Below are 5,884 nucleotides of genomic sequence, written 5' to 3'. Positions count from 1 at the left end.
AGTTACGTATTTAACTTTATTTTTATCTTGAGGTTGAAAGGATGAAAAAATCATTAAACTTTCATCAGTTTCTTTTTCTGCATCAAGTAAAAATAATCAGTTGAAAAGGACCTGTTCATGTTCGTTGGATGATAATTCCAACGATAACGTTGGACAGAGTGAAGCAGCATTACTGATCAGCAGCAGGGGAAACAAACATGGCGCCTTACTTCAGCATGGAATGACTACATTTCCCAGCATGCCTCAGCTGCAGCAGCAGACAGCTTCCTCCTCTGTGACCTACTGATCCGTTGCTATGACTGCAGCTCTGACCCAGTTTTTACGCCTCAGCGGACGTTTGTCACGAAACACAAGTGACGGAGCTGCAGTCTGTGACATCATCATTACATCCCTGACTTGAAACAAAGCGACGCCTGATCCCCCTCGTATTTATCAGTTTATCTGGAACAAAGTGTTTTAACGAAGATTCTCTTCACGTCTTTGTTAATCCAACGATCATGGTTTGTTGCTGTGGAGACAGTAGATGATGGTAAATGTATGTATTTAACAGCTTTACTCTACATGTCACATCCACTCACACAGTTGAGCTGTTACTGTTTATTCTGTCCTTTGAACCTGTGGGGGTATACGCACTACCACACACAGCCACCAGGGGCAGTTCAGATACCTCAGCATGCGAGTCAGGATCAAATCACCAACACTCTGGTTAATGGACCACCCGCTCTACCTCCTGAGCCACAGCTCAGTTTCACCTCCACCACTGTTCTCATCTTCTTCATCTGCAAGTCGACAGAGGCTGAGATGGATTAGCCCATGAGCAAACGTATAAATGCTAAATATACTACATGTGATTTTGTTTAACCTGTGGACTCTACGTCCATTTGTTCAGTTTTAGGATCAATGTTTGGTTATGAAGTTTACAGATTAGTAACCCAATAGAAGCTCCGCCCACTGACCAATCAATTCATTTGAAACATGACATCAGTGTTCTTAGAGGATCCCGTCGAGCTCCTATAAAAACATCCTGCCTCTTTTTGTTCTGGATGTTTGTTCTCCTCGGATTTTTATTAAACAACAGGTTGATCCTCGTTGTGAAATATGAGATCTGCTGTCAGTCAAACTTCTCCATCTCTGTGATTGGCCATATGCAGTAAGCCCCGCCCCTTTTGTGTACGCTCCTGATTTTTTTGCTTGTGATGGGCTTGTCGACCAATGGGAGCACAGCTCTGTGCAGGATGTGACAACAGGTTTATGAATGTAATGATGTTGCTGGATCGACAAGGTGGAAACGAGAAAAGACAGAACCATCAGACACTGTGTTTATTTACATTCTTGTCCTTGTCCCAGGAAGTGAGTTGCAAGCGCATGTTGTAAAGACAGACAATGATTGGTTGAGGAGCAACTCATCATCTGTCGTGCATCTCAAACCCAACAGGGAAGAATCTCTGTGTCGTCTGAGGAACATTCCACCAATCAGCATCATTCACAGAACCCGCCTCGTGGTCATGATGCAGCAGCATGACTCATCTGAATCTCTCACACACACACACACACACACACACACACACACACACCACACACCACACACACCACACACACACACACACACACACACACCAACACACACAGCTAGTGTTTCTCATAGAGCTGCTTCAGTCTGTGGTGCAGCTCAGATTCACCTGCTCTCATACCACAGAGATCAGCCGGGCTGGGCCATAAACTGCCATTCAAAAACACCAACTTCTCCCATGAAGTAATAAATGTTCCCACGAGTCATTAGGATCTCATTCGCTCAAGTCAATCTTTCATCTCCGGTCCATCTGAAAATATCGGATTAATTCGATATTAGAGCTTAAAGAGCTGCAGGTTTGGGGCGTGTCTGTTTGATTGACACACAGACTCTCTGATGATTGACAGCCAGCAGTTGAGACTAGAGAGAGAAAACTGGAGATTGTTTGGTGGCCACGGCAGTGATGTCACTAATACAGAAAATACACTGATACTCTGCTGCTGTTGAAACAGTGAGTGAGACTGAGGACGACAGAAAGAACGATGTCTGAATTAAAAAAAGATCTAATTCAAAGGTGGAGGCAAAAAAAGAATCTCTTCACGGTCAGACTGTGAGGGAACACGTTTTATTGAAGGATTATTAAATTCAGAGACATCTGTGATGTCCTCAATCTATTCAATTTAACAGAATTATGTTTTTAAATGATTAAAAGAGGCTCGACATAGAAAGGAAAACATTAATCACACACAGACCTGTCGGCCAATAAACCAGAGTGGTGAGAACTTGTGTTTGGATGGTTCAACACAAAGATCACAGATCTATAGAATCTATATCAGCTGATCAGTCATCATCAGGGGACATCTGAGTCCCTGAACACTCGTTTCCTCCTCATCTCGTCTGTCAGAGCCAGTGGATCCATCCCACTGCATCACCGCAGTATTTAAACATTTAGAGCAATCGGACCGATGACTTCACACATCAGTGGATCTAATTTCTGCTGTTTTTAGAGGTGGTAGTGACATTTGTAAATCCGAATTAGGAAACATTAGGACAGAGGTTGCTGGGGGAGTGTCAAGGAGCTCCTCGACGGAAAGATGGTGGGTGTGGATGATATTAACCCTGAGATGCTGAAGGTTCTAGACAATGTTTTCAATGTCATGTGGAGGTCGGGGACCTGTGAACGAGCAGAGTGGTGGTGTTGGAGGTTGTGCTCAGAGAGAACTGGTGATCAAACCAGATAACAACCTCGATGTGGAACTCGAACTAATGGGGGGGCACTTGGAGAAAGTGGCGTGTTCCTCAGGCGGTGTGGTGGTGGTGGTTGTTTAATAACCACAGTAAACTGTAATAATTAATAAATCACCAAAACATTTCAAGGACGTTTCCTCTCTGAGTCTGAAGCGTCATGTGTTTGTTGTTTCCTTCGATCTGTTAGTTCTGGTTTCACGTTGTAGTTTAGGGACAGAAAGAATCGAGTCTGACAAACGTACGTCCTGTCGTCATCCCTGTGTGGGCGGGGTCTACCTAAACTTTACTCTGATTGGTTTGAAGACGGAGCCTGAAGTGGGCGTGTTGTCGGGTGGGGGGGGGATAGTCTTTCTGTTTGAATGGAGAACATGAATGAAGCTTCATTTGGTTGCCATGGTAACATGATGATGTATCACTAGCAGCTTCAGTACTCCATAGTACTAAGGTACTCCACAGTACTACAGTACTACACATTACTACAGAACTACAGTAATGCAGCACTCCACAGTACTACAATACTACAGTACTCCACAGTACTCCAGTACTACACATTACTACAGAACTACAGTAATGCAGCACTCCACAGTACTACAATACTACACAGTTCTACAGAAGTACTACAGTACTACAGTACACTAGTTCAAATGCACCAAGTGAACGTCCTCGTGGTTCAAACATTATATCGTCGGAGGTGAAGAAGCTGCTTCCTCTTCTTCTATTGTTTAATTCTGTCTCTACTTCCTGTGATTGGTCCAAAAGTCCAAACCAACAGAACCAGGTTCAGTTGGATCCAGACCCAGAACTCCTCTTCTGCTCTGAGGAACCTTTCACACCTGATGTTCAGCTTCAGACTGAACCTGATGTGAAAGTTGAGGAGTTGAATGTTTTATTTTATTTTTCTGGTTTACATGAAACATCATCTCACATGTTTAACTACGTTTTATTCATTGATACATTTCAGGTGAAAATCCTTCAAGTTAAAACTGATCTTTACGACTAAACGTTCTTATTTTTATATTAATTAGAGTCTGTGATTCATAATTAGCATCAACCTCTTTCATCACTCATTAAGAATTATTATTATTGATGAAACAGTGATTGTGGATGAGAGGTTCGTTGAAGCTGCAGGAACAAGGGATCATGGGAATAAGGAAAGATGGAGCTGCGGCCCTGCAGGCCCTGCAGGCCCGGACCGACACCAGCCGCACCACCGACAGATGCTCTGCACGTTAACCCGGGACACAGGGCGGAGACTGACCTGGTTAAATGCGCTGCTGTTAAAACCACATTATAGCTGCCGACGCACGCACACACGCACAGCTAGATGCGTCCTCTGCGCACACATTACATAACACACACACACACAGACACACACACACCAGCGGAGCCTCTGGATGATGCTGCCCGGGCTGCAGCTGCCGACAGGCCGCGGCTGCAGCCTCAGCTGCGGCCTGTCGGCGGCTCATCCTGCCGCTGAGCAGATCCAACAAAGCCGCCTTATGATAAACCGCAGAATAAAGCTGGTAATAAATAAACCAATTAGAATAAAGCCGGTACCTGAGCCTCTTCTTCCTCCTCCTCCTCCTCTTCCTCCTCCTCCGCTCAATGGAGAGATTTCGCCGGAGAAAACGTTAAATCCTCACTGATGCGCCTCCGTCGACAAACGAGCTGCTTCAGGCCGAGCACCGAGCGCCGAGCACCGGACTCGAGCGACTCTTCGCCGAGGAGCGTGTGTCTCCGCCGGCCGCTTCAGACGCTGCGGGCCGCTGCTGCTCCGCCGGTGTCGGTGTCAAATGGAGCAGGTGTCCCCGAGAGGAGGGAGGAGCTGCTGCTGCACCGCGCCACCGACAGGGGGCGACAGCACCGCAGCTCCGGGTCTGAAAGAGAAGGATAAATCATGTGATGAAAGTGTGCGATCATTAATCTACAGCTTATGTTCAAAGACGAGAAATAATGCGTCATAATAATAATCATTATTATGTATTGGAAAATAGAATAAAATGGAATAATATGATTGTAAAACAGATCATATTAAAATAGTGATACTTTGTGGAATATGTATTCACAGAAATGCTCAAATGAAATGAAAATATATTTAAATAATATGAATTACTTTAATATTCACATCATTAAACCACAAAACCCTTGTTGTGAAACACACGTGACGAACAGGCGCGTCACAGCAGTGTGCACGTCCCTGATCTCCGACCAGCAGAGGGCAGCACTGACCGGCTGCACTCACTAGAAGGGAACGTCATGTACAGGGACGTGCACAGACATTTTGGGGGGCGGGGCTCAAGTGAGAAAAAGGGAACTTCACATAATTATTTGTAAAGTTAAATAATAATACCCTTAATACCCTCACAGCTGTTATATACTCAACAGTAGTAGAATGGATGTTTTTTAGATGAGGAGCCTACAATCAGAATTATGAAGTTTCAGGACACTACAGGCCAAAACATTGTTTTTCATGTACCGTCCATTTTTAGACTTTGGTCTATTTGATAGACGTCTCCTTTTTATCAGACTTTATCTGTGAAGATGTGTAGGTTGTTCTCAGAGTCTGAGTAAGGACCTGTCCTCGCCCTCCTGCAGGACATTAACAACATGTGTCCTGGCTCTTTACTCTGCACTGAGTGTTGGCGATGAGATGAAGAAAAGTGATGGAGCAGCCAGTGGTGTAGAAAGTACTTGAGTAAAAGTACAGATATGTTACCTGAAAGTGACTCCGTCAAAGTTAAAGTCACCCGTAAGAAAATGACTTGAGTCAAAGTCTTAAAGTAGCTCATATTAAATGTACTTAAGTATCAAAAGTATCTGGTGTTGAAATGTACTTAAGTATCAAAGTAAAAGTACAAGTACCGAAATAAAAATGCAAAGTGATTTTTATAGCCTGTACAGACACAAAACAACCCCAAATTGTTCTCTTCAGGGTTTATTTCAACTGACTGAAAAATTATAACAAAAATATACATATACTGTATAATTTTACATTTTGAACCCCAGATGCTGAGGTTCAAATAGTAATGGACGAGTGCATCTGAACTTCAGGGGACAACAAAGAACCAACACAACAGAATAAACCAGTGCCTCAGAACACTAATACACCCCAGTGTAACCACTAAA

Source organism: Hippoglossus stenolepis, chromosome 2 (genome assembly GCF_022539355.2).
Source record: "Hippoglossus stenolepis isolate QCI-W04-F060 chromosome 2, HSTE1.2, whole genome shotgun sequence".
Taxonomy (NCBI): Eukaryota; Metazoa; Chordata; class Actinopteri; order Pleuronectiformes; family Pleuronectidae; genus Hippoglossus; species Hippoglossus stenolepis.
This window is presented reverse-complemented; position numbering follows the sequence as displayed.